The sequence below is a fragment of the Orcinus orca genome, chromosome 14 (genome assembly GCF_937001465.1).
Source record: "Orcinus orca chromosome 14, mOrcOrc1.1, whole genome shotgun sequence".
NCBI lineage: Eukaryota > Metazoa > Chordata > Mammalia > Artiodactyla > Delphinidae > Orcinus > Orcinus orca.
In genome coordinates this window covers 88,356,510-88,378,807 of record NC_064572.1, presented here as the reverse complement: position 1 = coordinate 88,378,807, position 22,298 = coordinate 88,356,510, and positions in this window count along the sequence as shown.

Here is a 22,298-nt window from a genome sequence, read left to right as displayed (position 1 = left end):
TAATTCAATTCTTGAATAACAATTTTGTACCCTTGTTTTTTTTTTTACTAACAACTCAGTGGCAGGGAGAGCTGGCCAGAGGGACAGAAAGAGATGGTAAATAACAGAGAGGTTGGCAGCTGGAATCAAGGGCAGAGAGAGGGTGTGATTTTCCCAGCGCTGTGGGGTTGCGTTTGTCATTTTTCAGAGCTGGAAGCGGCGTTACTTAGGTCTGTCTCAGCCTCTGACTTAAGTAACATCTTAACCAAGTGATGCGAGGGCCATCCAGGAGCTTAGAATAGTCTGTTCTTTGCACTTTCCTTTTTAGACTCAAAAGGAGTTTCCATTTCCAGGACAATAGTTGGATTTGTCTTGTCCTGTGTCGTCTTCCTTCTCTCAGTGACTCCTGTGATGTCCTACTGTGGGGTCTCAGCAGGAAGTCCTTGTGAAATTACCTGACTGGCCATGCACTATGCCTAAAAATGGTTATTTTTAACCATTTTATTGTTTTTTAAAATTTTTTATTTAAATGTACAGTCAACGTCAACGGAATGAATTATGATAAAGTGAAGGATCCAAGTCACCCACAGCACCTTGTCGGGATCCCAGGAATTTTCTAAATTCCCTTCCTCCCTCCTTCCCCTTTATTCCCAACCTCTGTCTCGGTTTTCACGGTGATCAATGCCTCACTTTTTCTGTATTAGCACCGCCTGGGAGTTCATCACTAAACACCACAGTTTCATTTTGCCTTGAGTTTTCACTTTACACAGATGCTGCTTTTGTCTGGCTGCTTCCACATAACGCATTACATCTGTGAGTTTCATCCACGCTGATGTGGATTAGCTGCAGTCCCTTAATTTACTTATAGAGTCCACATCTGAGCTGTTTCCAGTTTTCAGCTATTGCAAACGATGAAAGCGCGGAACATTCTTAAATATAGTTTCAGGCTCACGTGTGCATGCACGGCCATTGGGTATTTACCAAACGGTGGAACCCCTGGGTCTTGCAGCAGAGATGTGCTGAACAATTTTCCAGAGTGTTGGAAATTTACATTCATATCCATGAGTACATGAGAGTTCCTATTGCTTCACATCCTTTCAAGGCTAAGTATTTTCTACCTTTTAAGTGTTAGCCAGTGGGTATTGGTATCCCGTTGTGGTTTTAATTGGCATGGTCACAGCAGCAAATTTTTTGAAAACTCCATTCCTGCCTCATCTTGTAGCAAGTACCAACTCTGCAGTACAACTCTATTGTACATCGAGTGGTGACATAAATACATCTTTATCTCCGAACTCCTTCTGTACTGTCAGGGTCCAAGCGCGGGTTGGAAAAGAATATCCAGACACAGGCAGAATGTAAGGAAGATAGAGTTTATTAAAGAGAAGGGTCGCTGCAAGAACAGCAGGCCGACTTCCTGGTAGCCAGGGAAAGTCGACCATGGGCATGGGTTGCTTGTCTGTTTTTACATCCAGGGAACCTGCGAGTCATCTGCTGACTGGGCAGACTATGTATACTCCCAGCGTGCTGAGCGGGAGAGGAACGGGGCAAGTATCTTTCCTTATATGGGTGGGAAAGGGGCAGGGCATGCTGCTTGGGAGGGCCCTGGGACATTGCAGTGGTCGCAGCGTGACAGAGCGATAGGAGTCCTGTAACTCTCTGTTCCGGCAATATTGGCCCTTTGAGTTCACCTTGTTCTTTGTCCTTGGAGCGCCACATGTACCATTTGTTTATACGTCCATCCTTGTACCGATACAACCTTGACTCAGTTCCTGTAGCCTCTGTACCTGGAAAAGCAAGGGTTTCCACTTTGTGGTTTGTCTTCGGGAAGGCTTTGCCTGGTCCCGGCTTCCTTGAGATACAGAACAGAGCAGAGCAGAGCAGAGGGCGGTGGGGCACTTACCTGAGAGCAAGCAGGTGACAAGCTCCCCTCCTCCCAGAGTCTGACAGGTAAGCTATTATCTTAGGTCAACCAGCTATTAAGATGGTCCACGTACGTGCGGTGCTCCTTCTGTGGTGACAACGTCCATTAGATTCTCCTGCACACATACCTCTTTTCTGTTCTTCATTCCTTCCTGCATATCATACATGGATATGCATCTTACATCTTCTTCTGCCTAAAGAACACCCTTTAGTACTCCTTCCAGTGTGCACATGCTCGGGACCTGCCTTTCAGTTGTGTTTGCCTGAAATCTACTTTGTCTTTATCCTTGAAACACAGTTTTGCTAGATTAGCAGTTGTTCTCACTCTGCTGTCTCTGCCCCTTTTAGTGTGTTCATCAGTTGGCTGAGGAACCCATTTCCTTCCTGGAGGTGTCCTTTTAGCTGCCTTCAAAAGCTTCATCTCTAGTTGCAATGTCCCTGATGGTATGTCCAGATGTATCCTTCTGTTACGTATGGTGTTTGAGGTTTGCACACTGTCATTCACCAGTCTGGGAAAATTCTCAGCTATTGTCTTTTCAAATTTTGCTTCTTCCCTATTCTGAATACTCTCTCCTTCTGGGTCTCTAATTTCGTATGTTAGATTAACTTGCTATACCCTCAATTTCTCTTACCTTCTATTTTGTGTGTTTGATCCCAGTGGCTCACTGTGAGTCATCATAGAAAGACTTTTTCTGATATCTTTTGGTTTACTAATTATTTCTCTTCACTGTGCCCAGTCAGTTGCTAAGCCAGTCCATGGCATTTCAAATTTCAGTGATGCTTTCTTAGTTCTAGAATCTCTATTTCAAATCAAATTTTTGATTTCTAGAATCAGGTTTTTTTTCAAATATGCTGTTTCTTTTGATCATTTCCAGCTGTCTACTGCATTTTTAAATTTTTGTCTTTCATCTCCTTGAACAAACAAGTAATTTTGAAATTTGTACCTGAAGAGTTCTATTTCATCTTTCTAATCGTCATTATTTTTTAATCTCTCTTTCTCACTGTAGTACCTGGGCTGGACTAACAGGCCAACGTGGACAGTCTCCTTGGATGCCGCTCCCTGCAGGCTTGGATGGAGTGGGAAAGGCTCTTACTAAACAGCTCCTAGAGCAGAAATTCCATGACTGGGGGTGCTGTGCATAGGGAGATAGATTTTAATTATTTTGAGGGGAAGCTTAGTAGTGGAAAGGGCACTCAGTCTCCGGGACACTGCTGTCCGCGTCCACATGGCAGAGGGACATCAAATTGGGTCATGAAGGAGGGTGGACAGGCGATGTCTGGAAACTTCGGGCCTCCCTCTGGGTGCTGGAGGAGTGTGGTGAGCTATGCACAGTCCCAAGTGGTCCCCCGCATTCTTCAGGGCCTTTGCAGCCCCTGACACACAAGCAGGGCAAAGTGAGGCCAATCTATGGACGGCCGTAGACACATAAATCGTATTTTTCTGAATATTAGCACACGACATCTTTAAAAAAAACCCCGAATTTAGTGTGCACTCTGCCTCAGTGGTCAGGTGAGAGCTATGTGGATGGGGTCGGGTACCCTTGGCAGGTCCTAAGAGAATGGTCTTTCCTGTTATTCAGGGGAGCAGGTGGCTGAGGTAAGCAGACCCACACGGAAAAGCAACAAACCAGCAAAAGACGTCTGCACCCAGGAGGCTCATGCCTGTCTTCCGTCTCCAGCTGGAGTGGTGGCCCTGCCCTCCACACAACAATAGACCAATGTGGCAAATAAAATGAGAGCAAAGCCAACCGTTCCCTCCTTCTCAAAGATCGGAAACATATTCCCACAAGATTGCAAGAACCCACCTCAAATCCAACAACAGGGAACTGTGGATGGCAGCTCTCCACACAGCTGGATTAACAAGAAATGAACGAACATAGAGAAATCTGCACAATGGTCCAGTAACTAAAAGAAAAGCAATAATCTGTGTTGTCAGAAATGTCCTCCTATGAAGGAGTTCCTACAATATCCAAACGAAATGTTTAAATTCCCTATTTTTACTTTTTCTAAATAAAATTTCAGATGACAGTCACTTTTCTATCAGGAATATTGCTTCCAGTTGAAAACACTAATTGCTGAATTTAAAAGTGCAATGGAAAGAGAGAACAGAAGCAACACAGAAATTCTCATCAGTGAGTTAGGTGGCCAGCTGGAGGATTTCTCCCTCAGCTGCTGATAAAAGGGATAAAGAGAGCAATGGAAATAAAATATTAAAATGAACAACATAACTATATGCTCCTAGGACTAAGCGGTGAAAGTGTATCACAGTCCTGGGAGCTCTCTGAGTCCAGGTGAGCTCATACCGTCACCTGCCCATTTTCACAATTAAATTACGGAGCTGCTTGTCAAGTTGTTCTGAAGCCCAGAGGAGGTAACACAGTCCTCAGTACCTTCCAGATGTGTGTAAGCACAAGCACAGAGTAAATCAGAGCTTTTATCAACCTCAAAAAAAGTCAACAATTTCCATGAAAATCTCACAATGAGATGCACAACTGCACGTAACATAGAACATTGCTAAAGTTTCAGACCCATGGAAAGGCTAACCAGATAAAGCAGTTTAACTAGAAGAGAGTGAGAATTCAGGGGTTCTGTCTTTTCCTCTTCTTCACGGGGAGCAGATGCTTTCACCACCTCTTTCCTCCCAGCTCCCTCACCGAAGTCAACGGGCCCCATGGTCCACCCCCGCCAAGCTCTGTGACGGTCTACCTCCTGGGGCCATGACTTTGCTGCCTTGTCCACGGAAGAGCAAGGAGAAAGCTCACCATGGTTTGCACAAATTCTTAGAAATTCACGTTTCACAACATACATTCAGAACTATTCAATTTGAGCATAACGGACAGCAGGTGAGTAAGTATCACACCAGGAAGTCAGTGGATGGATTTGCCATTGACGATCAACAGACCCACAAACGATACAAGCCCAAGCCTTTCCACAAGAACATGCAGGGCTTCCCTGGTGGCGCAGTGGTTGAGAGTCCGCCTGCCGAGGCAGGGGACATGGGTTCGTGCCCCGGTGCGGGAAGATCCCACATGCCGCGGAGCGGCTGGGCCCGTGAGCCATGGCCACTGAGCCTGCGCGTCCGGAGCCTGTGCTCCGCAATGGGAGAGGCCACAGCAGTGAGAGGCCCGCATACAAAAAAAAAAAAAAAAATTACATGCATAGCCCCAAACACTAAATAAACAGAGTAAAGAAACAAGGCATCTAATTTGAGAATTTAGAAAAACAAGAGTAAAGCAAAATTAAAGAGAAAAGAGAAATCAATAGTTAAAAGGAGAAATGAAATAAATCCCTTTAAAATAGTAGAACCCATAAATTTTGTCTGTGGGTTTTTCATTATGGGAAAAAATGATAATAAAGAATAAATGAATTAGAAACCAGGTGTTCCAAGCAAGCAGAGAAAAAGGAGACAAAAATGTAGAACTCTGGGAATGAAAACAAAGATAATCACAAACAGGGAGTAAATTTCACAAAGAAAATACCCTAGAAATACGGGCTAATTCTTTTAATGATCGTAATTTTAGTAAATCCAAAGGTATAACTTTAAAATATGCTTGAATGTCAGCAGAATGAGGTCAGTGATTTTGGTCTGTTTCATTCAGAGGTGTCTGCTAAGCCTCTAGAAAAGTGCCTGACACAGCAAGTGTTCAATAAATATCGTGGAATGAATGAATGCCTGCATGAGTGAAGGGAGGGAGGGAGAAAAAAAGAAAGCAAATCTGGATGAAATTAAAGATCTTCTAGCAAAGCAAATGTTTCCAAGTGATTTCCAAATGGTCAAGGAAACATTAGAAAATATAAATATACCAGTAACCATAAAAGAAATACCACAAAAGGCTAATTAAACTAAGGTGATTTCCATCACATGTTATTCAGTAGTAAAATAAAGAATTAGATAGAGCCACATAGATTCACATGGAAAGATTTCCAAGATGTATTGCTAAAAGGAAAAGGCAAGTTTCACAGCATACACCCAGAATTATTCAATTTGTGTAAAAATAAAGCAGAGAGGAAATTTTTATATTTCTGTAAGTGCTTCTCCATGCTTTGAAATATGCCGAGGAAAGTCTGGAAGAATCCATGTTCGGTTGATGTGTTTGCTTCTGCTGAGGCAACATGGGGAAAATCAAGAGAGACTTTTGCTCTATCCATTTTTAAAACTCACATAGCAAAAGTATATTTACATATGGCTTGCAGTTAGAAATTAATTTAAACATGAAATGTTTAAAACTGCCCAAGAATGAACTTCATATAATCGCCTAGGTCCAGGCATTTTTATGGGCAGGTTTATTTCAAAACTCAGAAAGAGATTATTCTTATGCTATTTAACTTACTTCAGCACATAGAAATCTGGACAACTTCCCAGTTCATTGTACATATAACCCTGACACCAAAAAAAATTCTAGAAGCACAAATATAAAGCTATTTAATATCTTAGCTATTTGAAATCTAAAGCTGTTTGTGAATAAATATTAGAAAATTGCAAATGAGTATCAGTCAATATAATCTATCAATATATCTAACAGAAAACGACCAAAATGTTTAATTCTAGAAAAAAGTAGTAAATTTATTAATATAATTTACAATAGCAGGTCCAAAAAAAACAATCTAGTTGATTATTGATTAAATGTCTAAAAGCCATTTGGCAAATTCAACATTCCTTCCTGATTTTTATTTGTAAAATAGTGATAGAAGAATATTTCTAAGATATATTTTAAAATAAGATAAAAAAGATTTATCTCAAATTTTCTCTTCCTATTAAAGCAAAATTCTCATTATCACTACTATTTCTGAAATCAAAGCAAAGTTTAAAAACATGATATAGTATAAAATAAATTATATTGTAGTTTTTATAGGTGACATGACATTTACCTTAGAGAATCAAATAAAAATGTATTAGAATGAATTGTTTTAATCTTTGTAAGTTTAATGGACTCCAAACCTAGTAACTTTATTACAGTCCAATAACAAGCAAGTATAAGGTAAGAATACAAATGTATCTGTGAAAACTAATAAAGGGAAACCTCACTAAAATGGAGCTGGGAGGACAGAAGGGGGAGCTCTCCTGCACTGGACATCAATACAGACCCCAACACAAAGAGATGTCCCTTGCATCTCCAGCAGGAAGTGACTCTACTTGAGTACTGCCAGCAGGAGGAAGAAAAGCTTTCTCCTCTCCTGGCAACAGCTCAGCCAATAAGAGACCATCACAACTCTGCCAATAAAAAGCCACTATACTTCAAATTCCCAGTTTCCTCCAATCAACGTTTTGTTTATAACAGCCACTCTCAACTTCCGCTTCTCCTCTATAAGAGTTTCCTCTCCTTTGCTTTACTAAACTTGCATGTGATTCACCATAGTTGCATGTCCCAAACTGCAATTCTTTGCTGCTCCCAAATAAACCCATTTTGCTGGGAAAAATTCCTGGCCGTTTTAGGTTATGGAGCCCATTTATGAGAGCAACAAAACTGCAGTCTTCCCAGGAGCAAAAATGGACTGAAATGTGTTAGACCTGCACAAAGGAAACCACACACATCCATTTTATGAAAGTCATAACAATGACTTGAACAAATGACGCTGTGCCACGTTTCCAGATGAGGCATTTCAAAATTTGAAGGATATCATATTTTTCCCAGTTAACCCTACAGATTTAATGCAATTTCCATAGAAATCACAAGTAGACAGTCAGACTTGACTCAATGTTTGTAAAATTATTTTGAAAGGAATGCATATAAGAATATTAGAGAAAAAATTAAAAGTAATAAAGGCACTTACCCTATAAAATATTTTTTAAATGCACACACACACACACACACACACACACAGTCAAAGTCAGAACACTGGAATATTTTAAAAGTTAAGAAATTCAAGTGTATATAACTACTGAAAATATTACACTGTAATTTCAAAGAAATGGGAAAAAGATGACTTAGTCACTAAATGATGTTGAAAAAATGGGAAACCATATGGAAATAATGCTTAGATCCCAAAAATACATCTTTGGTGGACAAAAATTTAAATGTAAAATAAGCTGTCTATTGAAAGAAAATGCAGATGCCTTTAGTATGTGGCGGAAAGGATATTCTAAATGTAATACCAGATGAAAGGAAAAAATGCTCTATGTAACGATATAAAAATATAGAACTCTGTATGTACAAGCGTCATAAACACAATTAGAAAGTAAACAAGCCCTGCGGAAAATATCGATGGCACATACGACAATGGTTTAGTAATCCTAATACATAAAAAGTTATAACAACTCCATTTAAGAAAATTACTGTGAAATAGAAATACATGCAAAGTCAATCCACAAAAGAGGAGTTTTGAGTAGCTCATAAACATATAAAAACATTCAGCCTCAAGAGCAATCAAAGAAATGTAAACTACAACAACAGTGCAAAATCAAGTTACAAAGCAGATTGGTTTTACATTGTTAAAATCTAATAATAAAAACAATATCAGTCAACCCATAAAAAACAAAAATCAATGCTTCTAATGCAATGGATACAACTGGACACCCGTTTCTGCTTCATAAAAAAAGAAAAAAACAACTTTTGAAAACTAGGCATATTCAGATACTTCGATCACATATAGGATCATAATTAATGATAAAAGACTAAGAGCATTCTAATAAAAATAAGAAAAATCAATACATCCAGCCTCACAATAATTACTTAAATTCCTTCAGAAGCGTGGCCAGTGTACTCCATCATAAAGCAGAAGAGGAAAAAGTACACTTACTTTAAAGGGAGTTGTTTTAAAATCACAGAGGGAGGAAACAATTGCAGCAGATTGAAGTGGTCATGCAAACTCTCCCACAGGTAGAACTATAAAACCTAGATAAAATAGCTAAAACAGCTACTTAAAGACGTTTAGAAAGCAGGAAGCAGTGGACAAAAGCCAGGGGAAGTGTTCATGCCCTTGAAAAATTAAAAAGCAACTGAAAGGAGTAAGAATTGTGAGTTTGTGGCATTAGGGGCCCAAGGGAGCTCTCCAATGCCCATGGCTACTGCAGCAGCAATGACCAGCAGCATGACCACCCAGGTGCGGGAGACAGAAGTCAGGACTGGAAAAGAAGCTAGAAATTTCCAGGGGGAACTCTTGCAGTGAGAGTGAGATAAAACATGTAAATATAAACCCTACCCAATCACTGGCTGACAGCAAACTATCTTCAGATGGGGCACCACAGTAGACGCAGTGGAAAAAGCACAGAGACCCAGGAGTGGGAGGGAAGGCTTCTCGAAAACGAGAGCCGCACAGGTGAGGTCTGTGTTTGCTGCTTTACCAGCTGAGCACATTTCCCAAACATGCAGCAGGAGGCATGGATCTAACACCTCCTGGGCTTGACATGTCAGAGGACAGAGCCGCAGATGAGCAGAGCTGTTGGGATCTGGGGGAACCCCTATGAGCTAGGAAACCTCAGAGGAGCTCCCCAACCCGAGTCTAATCGCAGCTTAAATCTCTGATGGACTGCTGAATTATTCGGGCACAGGTCAACTCTCCAAATACACAAAGAGCTATGATAAATTGGTTTTAAAACATTACAATGACATACAAATATTAGCAAGTTCAATTTACAAAAGCAGGCTACCTAACAGCAGCTGGAATCCATAAAAACAAAGCAGAGATTTCAGCAGCAGCATGAAACAGAAAAGCAAAGTTTGTAATTTGAGGCCGGGCAAGTTAACTGCATGTTAGAACGAGAAAAATAAATACTCAGAACACAATGGACTCCCAAATCACTATACTATACCATCTACAATGTCTAGTTTTTAAACCCAACTTACTAGACATGCAAATAAAAAGAAAAATGTTCTATACGCAGGAATAAAAGACAGTCAACAGAAACTGACTACAAATGACCTAGGTATTGGGTTTAGCAAGCAGAGATTTCAAAGCATCTCTTATAAACGGAATTAAAGGATAAAAGGGAAAATGGTCTTAATAACCGAAGAGATAGGAAATCTCGACTGAGGAATGGACTGTAAAAATGGAAATTCTAGAGCTGAAAAATACAGTTACTGAAATTTTTAAAATTCACTATAAGGGCTCAATAGCAGATTTGTGATAGCACGGAAGAAAAACACCAGGTTCTATACAGATAAATAGAAATTAACAAGTCTGAAAAACAGTGAAAAAAAGTATTGAGAGCCTCAGAGACAATATCAAGCCATCCATAATACACACGCTTAGAGTCCTATTTGGTAAAGAAAGAAAACATTGGACAGAGAAAATATCACATTTAGAAATATACAGAAGATTCCCAAAGCTGGCAGGAAACAGACCCAAGAAGGGCCATGAACTCAGCAAGCTAACACAAAGAAACCATTGCTAGGTCCATACTAGTACTTTTCCTTTTATCTATACACAAGCTAAATATTAAAGAAACCAGAGAAAAAGTGACATTACATATAGGGAAAAATGCTATATCAATCATGGAAAAATAAAAACAATGCTGTATCAATGAAAACAACACTTATATATCAAGATACCTATTACCAAAACCAGCACAAGAACACACAAAAATGACCAAGAGTGAAGACGCTGAAAATCTGAATGTCCCTATATCCCAAGAAAACGTAAAACCTTCCCACAAAGAAAACTCCACACCAGGAATGCATCAATGGCAGAATCTATGGAATGTTTAAAGAAATTACACCAATCCTGCACAAACTCCTTCAGAAAATAGGAGGGTAAAATGCTACTTAGTTCATTTTGTGAGTTCAGTGTTACTCTGATACCAGAACTACAGCCACCATCAAAGGAAGAAAACACCAACAACAAAAGAATAACCCTTATAAACATACACACAAGAACCCTTAATAAAATATTAGCAAACCAAAGACAACCATATATAAAAAAGGAGAACACATGACCAATTAGAGTTTTTCCAAGGAATGTGAGATTAATAGTTTTAAAAATTATACATTTAATACACTATATTTTAAAATGAAAGAGAAGACTATACCTGATTATCTCAATTGGTGCAGGAAAAACTACTTAACAAAATCCAAACTGTTCACAAAAAAAAAAAAAAATCTCAGCAAGCCCGGAAAAGAAACTTCCTTCATTCAGTCAAGGACGTCTACGCTAATCCCGCAGCTACCGTCACACTTAACAGCCTGAATGCTGCGAAATAAGGCAGAGGGGCTGCTCTCAACCCTTCTATCCAGCTCTTAGTGAAAGTCATACCTGATGCAATAAGACAAGAAAACAAAATAAAAGGAGTGCAGGTTGGAAAAGAAGAATTAAAGCTGTCTTTGTCACAGATGAGTTGGCCATGTAAGTGGAAAATACTAAGGAAGGTACCTAAAAACCACTGGAACTCATAAATGAATTTAGGCAAAAATGTTCTTGAAGGCAAGGTCAATATAGAAAAACCAACTGCATCTCTATATACAGGTGACAAACAGTTGGAAATGAAATTAAACATTTAATTTACAATTTAATTTACAGTAGCATGCACAATTATGAAATATTGGGGATGAATTAAACAAAATATGCATAAGACCCATACACTGAAAATGACAAAAAATACCTTAAAGCAATGGAGCACTAAGGTGTTAATTGATGGGAAACAGGCTGATTCTCCTCAGTTGGCTCTTCTGTTCAACACAATCCCCATCAAAATTCCAGCAAGTTTGAAATTTGCAAGATGATTTTAAAATGTATATGAAAATGCAAAGAACCAAAATCATTTCTATAAAAAGGAAAAATGGTTCGACAACATACTGTGTTTGCCCAAGTCCTCTGAGAGGCAAAGGCAAGGGTCTCACTAGGGGAAACCCTGTGTTCTCATAGAAAGGAAGAAAACAGGATTTGGAGAAGATAGGAAGGGAGGTCAGGCTGTGACCCAGGGGAGGGAGAGAGGGGAGGGAGACTGGTGGAAACACCCCAGGCTGCCATGAGGTCTAAGGACGTTCTGCAAGGCATGGGTGCCCTTGAGCCAGAGCAGCTGTCAGACAAGCCCCATGCCTCCCAGGGGTGTGTCCGGCTGCACTGAGCACGGGTGGATTTCGGAGCCCAGGGCTGGGGCCCTCGGTCATGGGCACTTCTCTATGGCTGCCACATTTACACTATCCGATTTCAAGACTTACTATAAAGCTACAGTAAGGGACAGTGCAGTATTGGCAAAAGGACAGGTGAATAGATCAACACAACAGGAAAGAAAGCCCAGAGATGGACCCGGGCATACATCTTCAATTGATTTTTGACAAAGGTGCCAAGGCAGCTCAATGGGGAAAGGAATATATTTTCAACAAACGATGCTGGAACAATTGGATGTCAATATGGAAAAGAGAACGTCACATCATATACCAAAATGAGCTTGAAAGTTCTCATAGACCTAAAAATCAAAGCTAAAATTGTAAAACTTATAGAAGGGAACATAGGAGAATGTCTTTGCCATCTTGTGTGCTCAAAGATTTCTTAGAAAGGACACAAATCTATCATGCTCATAACAAAACCTATGAAAGAGGTGCCTTTATTTTCTCCATTTAAAAGTGAAGGATCAGAGACACAAAGGGCTGATGTTCACACCCTGTAAGTGGCAAACATGGGCAGTGTAGATGCAGACGCCACCACCGGCTACCCCGTCAAGTCCATCAACACCAATTTCAAGCTAAATCTCAACATGGATTTTCTTTTTTTTTTTTCCCCTCAAATTATTCTAATGATTGGGGAAAAAAACATACAATAGCAAGAAGGAAAATAAGAAACACTGCTCTACGTAATTCTAAAACACACTGTAAAAATACCAAAATTAAAACTGTCACATTGGGCCCCAGGCCAACTGTAATCCAACAAAAATATCCCCAGATGGACCTTCATATAATCAGGGCTGTGTGACAGGAAGGCAGCATGAGTCACTGGGCAGAGAGACACTTCTTATAAGATGCAGACAAAAGTCACCGGTGAGCTACTTGAAAAGAAGTTGACTTAGAATATCATTTCAAACCACACAGAACATTCTAAATGGACTAGGAATCGGGATGCAAAGGGGGAGAACTGGCCTTCGTGCTGCTTTGCTTACAAGTCCCAGAGAAGCCTGGGGTCTTTCCACTCTGAGCCGTGAAGGAGGAAAAGAAAACAAGAGAACTCAGTTGACCTGGGTTCCAAGCAGGGCTGGTCTGGATGTGTCCTTTCTCCAGGAGAGGACAGGCAAAACCCCCTAACCCCAGGGGCGGAGAGAGAGGGCAACAGACATGTGGACCTGCTCCCAGAGGACCACGCCGCGCCGGCCACACTCTGGTGTAATCTGGGGATGAGAGGGTCCCCGGCAAAGCAAACCCCACCCACCACGGACCCAGACAGGGTCACTTGTGTGACCTACAGTCATAGAAGGGACCCCTCTGCTGGTGGTGGGGGGGAGCTTTGTCCTTGACAGCGTAGGGGTGAGCGTGGAGGACAGAAGTGGAGGAAAAGCAGGAAAAAGCACTGAGGTATAGAAACGTGTTAATTTTTTCACACACTGACTTAGCCATGTTTAATTTTCAGAAGACTTTGGAAAACAACTTAGAACACAAATCCAAAGCCTTCAGAAGCACTTCTGTTTGGGCCAATCTGCTCTGGGCTTCACTCCCAGCTAATCATCTTATTGATGAGGGGATGGCAGGGCAGCCACAGAGATGGCGGTTAGCCCAGCTTACCAGGGGCCAGGCTCTGCTCCGCACACGCCTCGCCCCACTTGTAAGGGTCTCTGCCACCTCATAAGTCATCCGACAAATGCAGAGGATGGAGCACAGAGAGGTTTAGCAACCTCACCAAGTCACACAGCTGGTAAGTGGGGAGCTGGGGTTTAAACTCAAGCTGGACCCCAGAGCGAATACTGTGTCTCAGTGCTTCCTCCAAAGGGACCCCCAGGTGCAGGCAAGAACTTACGCAGAAAAACGCCCATTCACAGCACATAATCTCAGAAAAGCCAGGAAAAACACTCGTGCAACACTAGGAGAGGGCCAAGTAAAACAGAACTCGCCCTAGGACACAATCTCACCCAGCCGTTAAAGGCCCTTATGAGTGTGACAGTCACACGTGACGCTTTGGATACGTTATGAAACAATCAGAATAAAATTATCTGAAAACGCACTCAGAGAAGGAAGGGAAAAGATCAAAATGTAAACAATTTTTATCTCTGAATGGTGCTGTTATTGTTAATTTTTATGATTGCCCTTTTCTTTATTGCTGACATTTATTTAACAATAAGCACTTATCACACTTTCCAGAAAAATCCACATTCCTGCTGTAATTACGGAAGCATTATACTTTGCTGAATTCATCGTGCTTCGACAGGTAAACAATGATTTCAGAGCCCCTGCAGGGCTCCTGCCACGAACAGCAGGCCCGTCCGCGTGGGCGTAAACGGCCCAGAGACCTCGGAGGCCCTGGCTATTTACTCCCTTGACTAGGACAGGAAAGGAAATGGCTCTTGTCTCTCAGAGGTGCCTCGTCCTCCCAAAACGTACTCCACAAGATGCTGTTCCTTCCTGGGGCGCGACGTAGCAGCCGTCCAGAGGCAGGAAGGCTTCCTCTCTCCCCAGGGACGAAGGATGACCCCCCCCCTCTGCTGGACTGCCTGCCTTCATGGACAGAGACGTCGTGTGATGAGACTGGGGACCGTGAGTGTGAGACGCAGCACGTGGCAGTGGAGGCAGGGCCGCCACCCCGTCACCGCTGTAGACAGCACCACCGCGTCTCCCCACACCGGCCGGCGCAGCAGAAGGGCCCTCACCCCGGCCCTGCAGGCAGGGCGGCAGGCTGCCTCTGAGGGTGTGCCTGCGCTTCCCTATCAAAAGCCTGGTGGTGACCCCAACGCAAGGTGTCAGGCCTCGGGCTGGGGCTGCAGGGGACAGAGGCTGACGAGCAACCAGTCCCTCAAGGGCCGAAGGGCCACAGGACAGGGGACACGCACCCTGGCCAGGGCTGCTGACCGCTATCCGCACAGCACCAAGGATGAGAAGCACGCGGGAAGCAGAGCATGCCCGGAGGAGCCTCATCCCCTCGTCCCCTTGGCTCAGGGGAAAGATGGTATCCACAGATTCCACCCGGTAACACCGGTTTGGTTTTGTTTCTTTGTTTTTCAAATATCAAAAGCAACGGTGTGCTGGTAGATGCGTAACAACCAGTTCTCTTTAGGAGGGAGATCCTAAAGAGAATCCTAATGAGAATGGGGGGATCCTGGTTTGCAGCTGTGCTGATCTCCATGTGTGAATACGCCCCCGATGGCCACGTGAAGCTTCCTGAGGAGCTCAGTTGAAGGTGGGGCTGGGAAGACGGGCACCGTTGGCTCTGGGGACCCGTGGGGCCAGCTCCAGCACAGCTCTGAAACCGGGTGGACAAAACGGGCCCTTTCGTCCGTGGATGTTAGGTACAGAAATTCCTATAACCCGTTTGGAAAACAACTTGGAGATTTCATCAGATGCCTACAAAGTGATCATCATTTTTAACCTAGTAATCCCATATTTGAACATCTATCTTAAAGCAAAAAAGTGCAGAAAGTAGTCACTGCCATGGCTCTATGACAGCAGAAACTGGAAATAACTTAAATACTTAAAGATAAGCGAACAGTTATAAAAATTGTCACACACTCCAGGAAATATTGCAGAATAATTATAAGGATGCTTGTGGACTGTTTATAATGAGATGTTCACGCCACACACTGTGCTGTAGCAATGAAAGGGCTGTTTACGTGATTACGTGGAGGGTTCCTGGGAGCCGGGGGTGGACCTGGAGAAGATTGGGCTCCTCCAGGTGCACAGACTCCCTGCTCTTCGTCAGACCTGCCAAGGGGAAGGCCAGGTGGTTCCAGAGATGACCAGGCCGATGGGCCTGGCAGAGGCGGGTGGTGGTGGGATGCATCAGAGCCTGAGGACAGGGCAGGAGCAAGGACAGCTCCAGGTAGATTCCCAGTTTGCTGATGGACACAGACATCACACTGCCAGGTGGTTCTCGCCTTGGGAAGAGCATTTCTTCTCTGCCACTCCAGAAAGTGTCCTAGGGCTAAGTCATAGGAATAAGTGCAAACTTTTTAGCTGTAGGACACAATTCATCGTCTATCTTGCGTTGAGTTTGCAAACGGATACTAATGGTATTTCTGCACTTCACTCAAAGATGTATACAGAGCAGGGGAAAAAGTGGTTTTACATCTTCTTCATGACTTCAAAAGAGAAAGAAATTAGAGGATGTAACACCACCGAACAATAAGTTTTTTGTGAAATAGTAACAATGGCATCCAGGTTCAAGTGGGCCGCGTCCAGAGATGATGTGGGTTTGAAGCCACAGACAGGTCCCTCTCAAATCTACGTTCCTTCTCCTAGGAACTTTTCCATTGTGAATAAATGGGAAAGCTAAAACCAAAAAGAGATGTCTCTTTACGTATCCCAAGTTTCTTCACTGCCTTCAAAACGTAAAGCGCACACCAGAAAAGTTACAAATGCGGGCTCTGAGCCCACCGAGGTGACAGCGATCGCAGCAAACAAGCCAGCGTGAAGTGCTCCTCTACGCTGGCAGCCCATACTCAGCTGACACGCAGGTGATGGGTAGAAATTGGTCCCCCCGCGCCCGTGACCAGGGCTGAGTGTCAAAATGCATGGACTCAGGGAGAGGACAAGGCACTGCCTGTAGCTCAGCTCAGATCTCTGACGGCAGCCTGAGAGTCAGGCTGATGAGCAGAAATGAGAGAAATAAAGAAACTGCATTGTAAGCAGCTCATGACTTGCAGATGTGGCAGCTAGGGTGGCCCCTGCTTGCGGCCGTGACCAAGAGCTTCCTCCTCGGAGAGTGGGGCTGAAACCTCACTTAACTGGGAACCCCAGGGTTGAGTGAACAGAAGGATGGATGGACAGACAGCTGGATGAGCGAGTGAAGAACCCACAATGAATGACCAAGCAGGAGAGCACGCCCTGCTCCGGGGACCGGGCAAGTCAGCCAGTGGCCAGGAAGAGTTTCCGAGGAACAGTTAGCTCCCTCGGAGACCCGGCGCCCACCCCCACAGGGCCTTCAAGCAACAGCCACGGCACAGCTTCATTCCAGCCCCGGCAAGAGCCACGCGGCTGCTGTGATGTCGCAGCGGGGCGTGCGCGGTGGTGGAGGTCCCTCATCCTTGCAGCCACACTGTCGCCCCTGGTGCTAAGTCCCCGGCAAAGCTGTGCCCCCGGAAAGGCAGCCCAGAGGGCAGCTGTCTTCAGTGGATGCTTCTCTGGAGGCTTGGGGACAAGCCACTGGCCCAATACACCCGTAATGAGATGTGACGCAGGCCCATCTATGGGGCAGACACGGAGAAAAATGCCCTTCCTTCCATCTGCAAGTCGGGTGCCAGAGTCATCGGTACCTAAGTGCTCTCTTCTTATTGTATGCGGTTGACAGTCTCAGGGCAAGTCAGGTGTGACTGTTTCTCCATCCCCTGTTGGAAATCGTCAGTTCTAATCGAGCTGACTCCAAGCCTGTGTCATAACCCACAGGACACCGGCTGCAGAAGAGAGATCCTGGCTACTTTTCTGGGGACATGTGTTTAAGAGCGATATGCAGGAAGTGTGATCAAACAGGGCAGAGGGGAAGCCACCATCCCCAGCGGGCCAACCGGGACCCAGCCAGGACAACCGTGGGACCAGGCTTGCACAGCTGGAGCCGGCCCCTGTGGCCCCTGCCATCAGAGCCTGAGGGCAGGGGAGGTCGCTCTCCAGAGACTGCAGACAGGGCTCCACGTGGTCCCAAGGGGGTTCTCACCTGTTCTCAGTGGGGAGGGGCTGCACACGGAGCTCAGAACCCGCAGCCCCTCTGCTCTGCCCACGGCATATAACTGATTAGGAAACAAGCCAGTTCTCCAGGGGGCGGGCTCAGGCGTCCCAGCTCGTCCCATCTCATCACCAAGTCCCGTGCCGCAGAGCCTGTCCAGGTACCTCTCTGTGTCCCTTCAGTCCTCGAGACTCTCCTCGCCTGCAGGGCCCATGACTCACTACCTTCCTAGCAGAATCCGATTTCCCTTTGAGGAAAGTCTCTTCTCCCTCTGTGGGAACAATCCCCCCCACAGAAGTCGGGAGTGGGGGGCCGGAGCCACGACCCCAGGCACAGCCCAGAGCCTCCCTGTCCCCCACGTGGCCGACCCACCGTGCCAGGCTCGGTCCCCCCCGAGCACATCTTGGCCCCCCTCACGCCATTCCCCAAACTCTCCCCACCATCCTTTCTTCTCAACTTGGCCCAGAATGTGTATAAAAAATGACAGAATCATAGAAGTAGATTTCATTTTAGAAGGATGCTGGCCTCTCCAGGAACGATTTCCTGCTACCCTACAAAATCCAATTTGAGACAAAAACATTACACTTAAAATCCCCTTCGTAAATCTCCCTGGTCCCATCCCTTCCCTGTCTTTTCATAGGCAACACCAAACATGAATTTATGTGTATCCTTTGTGTTTGAATTTTAATATCTTGACTACACATAACCGTAAACCTGCAAACAATAGGTCGTCTGTGTGTTTTTTAAAGTACACACAAATGATGAACTATACTTTCATTCTACAACTTGCTTTTTTAATCAACACTGTTTCTATGATCTATCAAACTGATGTATTGTTGATCTGATACTTTCAATCGTTTTAATTTCTGTATACTAATCTATATTAAAATGTACCACAATGTATTAAGTCGAATTTGTATGTCAATGGACATTTAAATTGTTTTCAAATTTTATTACAGCCAACAAGAATGCAATAAGCAACCTTTTGCACATCTTAGGCACGCAAGTGCCTGGAAATTGAATTGTTGGGGAAGGTCCATTTCAGTTTTACTAGATACTGTGATATTGCTCTGAAAAGTGGTGTAGAAATTTACACTCCCATCATCAGTATTCCCATTTCACAATATCCTCACCAACACTTAGTATTACCAAGTTTTAAAAGTATTTCTAGCCTTTTGAGTATAAAATGGTATTTCATTGTTTGACCTGAACCTCCAGAATTAGTGTGGACGAGACTTAGTGGAATTTATGGATGGAAGAAAAAAATGCAAATATTTAACACAGAACAACTCTTCTTCCTTGATTTCTAGTATATGATTTTAGGACTAGAAGTGCTCTAAGAAATGACCTTGCTGAATCCTATAGGATTTTGTATCTAATGTTCACATTATTATTTATCCACTCAACAAATATTCACTGAGTACCAACTCTGCGTAGGCATCACTGTGAATGCTGGGGATACAGATTTCTAAATATTTTATAATTACCATGAATCACAGTTTAGTTTCATATGAGCATTCTTTTTCTTACATATTTTTATTACTAGATTCTAGATGTACTGCTTTTAAATCAGAGAACCTGTTATATCCAATATTGATTCTTTAGAATTTGTATGGGCCTCTTGTTTCATAGTTCTTGATCAATTATTGTAAATGTACTTTGGGTGAAAGAAAGGATACAAATTCAATTTTGGGGCATATAAACATCTATGCGTCTGTATCATCAAAAAGTTAATCGATCTTCTAAGTATTTGCCTAATTGGTCCAATTCTAAAAGAAGTGTTTTAGTCCCATGCACTATTAATGTGATGGTAGGCTTAATGATTTTCCTCTTAATTTTTTCAGTGTTTTTCCTTTCTATTTTGAGCCTATAGTGTTTAAGTGCATATAATTTCATCATTATATCTTTGTTGATTTCCCCTTTTATTATAGCTCCTCAAAATTAATGAAAAATATGATGAGGCGCAAATTTAAGAACTAACCAGAGTTTTTGTAGAGAAACTGGCAAAGGACTTCAGAGTTTGTTTGAACAGATAAACACATTTGCTTATTTATTCAAGGAACATTATCCACAATGTGTCAGGCACTGTCTTGGACTTGGGTGTATACTAATGAATGAAGAGATATGGTTCCTTCCTTCAAAGTGTTAATAAGAGCGATGGACACCAGTGAAATAAGCACAACTTATATTTAATATCAAAGAACAGGTGCAATGAGAGAATGATGAGAAGAAATTGATTATACTTCAACAGTGAGGGAAGACCATTCTGGGGCAATGACAAACAGGCCCTGATCAGAAATATATAGATAGGTTAACAAGGTAAAGGAGTGGAGGGAGAAAAAGAGATAAAAATTGTCACGTTTTGAAGGTGATATGGTTGTGTGTATGGAAAAATCCAAAGCAATCCACAGGTGAATTATAAGAGTTAGTGAGAGACTTTGCCAATTTAAGGTTAGTATCGCATATCAATTGTATTTCTCTATTCCAGTAGTAAAAAGATGCAACATGAATATTTTTACATAATATTAAGAATAGAACGAAAAATTATCAGATAAGATTGTCAGAATAAATCTAACAAAAGATGTATAAGACCTCAACGGGGAAAGCTAAAATTTTAAAGATAAATGAAGTAAGACTTAAATAAATGGAAAGATATTATGAAGCTGGAAATTCTGTCCAAACTAATCTATTAATTTGGTGCAGTGCCAATCAAAAGCCCTACTTGTGGAACTGAGAAGATGACTGTAAAATGTATATGGAAAGGCAGAGGTCCATGGATAGCCAAGTCTCAGGTGAAAGAAGAGTGAAGTGGGAAGACTTGCTCTACCAGATTTCAAGCCTTATTAGTGAGCAGAATAGAATGGAGAGCCCAGAGCCAGGCCCACAAATACATGGACACTTGAATTACAACAAAGAACAGTAAACTAAGATTGCCTTTTAAATAAACTGTGCCGGAATGACTGAGTATTCATGCGGAAAAAATTAAACTGGGCCCAGACCCTCACACCATACACAGAAATCAGTTCCAAGTGAATCAGTGGTAAATGTTAAAGGACAGCATTAAAATTTTAGATAAAAAATATGGGAAATAGCTTCAAGTATTTAGGCAGAAGAATATTTTATAAACACACACAAAAGCTAATCATATAGAAAAGTATTGATACCTTGTCTATACTAATATTAATAACAGCTATTCATCAAAAATCACCTCTAATTAAGTGAAAAGGCAACCACATAAGGAAGAGATATTTGTAGCAGACATAACCAATAAAAGGTGAGTCATTTCGTATACATACAGAGGACTCCTACAAATCAACAATAAAAATACAAAAGAGAAATTTAATCTAAAAAGTGAGCAAAAGACCTTGAACAAACACATCACAAAGAGAGTATCCATCTGACAAACAGAAAATGTGCTCCACTTCAATGGCAATCAGAGAAATACACATTAAAACCCTTTGAGATACAATTTACCCTACAGAATGGCCAAAATTAGAAAGACTGATAATACCAAGTGTTGGTGAGGAAATGGAGCAACTGGAACTCTCAATCATTGCCAATGAGAGCATTAATTCGTTCAACTAACTGGAGAAAAAGCTTGACGGTATCTCATAAAGCACAAGTATACATACCCTATGAGCCAGCAAGTCCACGTGTAGATATTTACCCTTCAGAAAGGTATACTTACACACCCCAAGACTTAAATACAAGAATATTCATAGCAGTGTTATTTGCAATAGCCCAGTCTATAAATTACCTAATGTCTACCAACAAAAATATAATTAAGCAAACCCTCAAACTGTGGTGCATTTATACAATATTCTACTACATAGCAATAAAGATGAGCACACTACAGCTGCACTCAGCATAGATAAATCTCAAAAATATAATTTTGAGCAAAAACCAGCCAGACACAAGTGAATACATATCTCACTCCACTGACATAAAGTCAGGCAAAATTAAACTCTCTTTGTCAGGGATGCATGATTAGGTAGTAAACCTATAAAGAAAATCTAGGAAGAAAATACCATAACATTCAAGACAGCACAGCTACATGGTAAGGGTATGCATAGGGATTCTAGAGTGCTGACAATGTTTCAGTCTTGGCCTAAGTGGAGGTAATGAAAGGATTTGCTTTATTTCAATTTGTTAGTGTGTATAATGTTTTCCCCATTTCCTGCATGTTTGTCACAGCTCACAATACAAAAGAAAAACAACCACCACTATAACTAATTACATACGTCCTATATATAATTAAAGTTAAAAGAAACAAAAAAGGAAAGACAGCATAGAAAGAACATTCTAGTTTAGAGGAACAACCTAGGTGACAGACCTGACACAGAAAGGAGCTTGTGTTATTAGAGGATCGGGAAGATGACTGTTCAGCTGGGAGAGCTGCATTAGGGCCAAATGCATAAATGCCAGGTGAGCAGGGGGCCAGAGCGTGTGGGGCCAAACATCACTTGAGGAGGCTCCTTTTTATTCTAAGTACAAGGGGAGCAGAAGAATATACTAAAAAATTTTTAAAGACTGCAGTTCTAAGGAGAAGGAATCTACACAGCTGGATATTAAAACATATTCTAAAAGTAAAACTGAAACCATTTGAATTAATTACTGAACACATATTTACTTGATAGCTACCATATACAAGACACTGTTCTAATTTCTAGGAG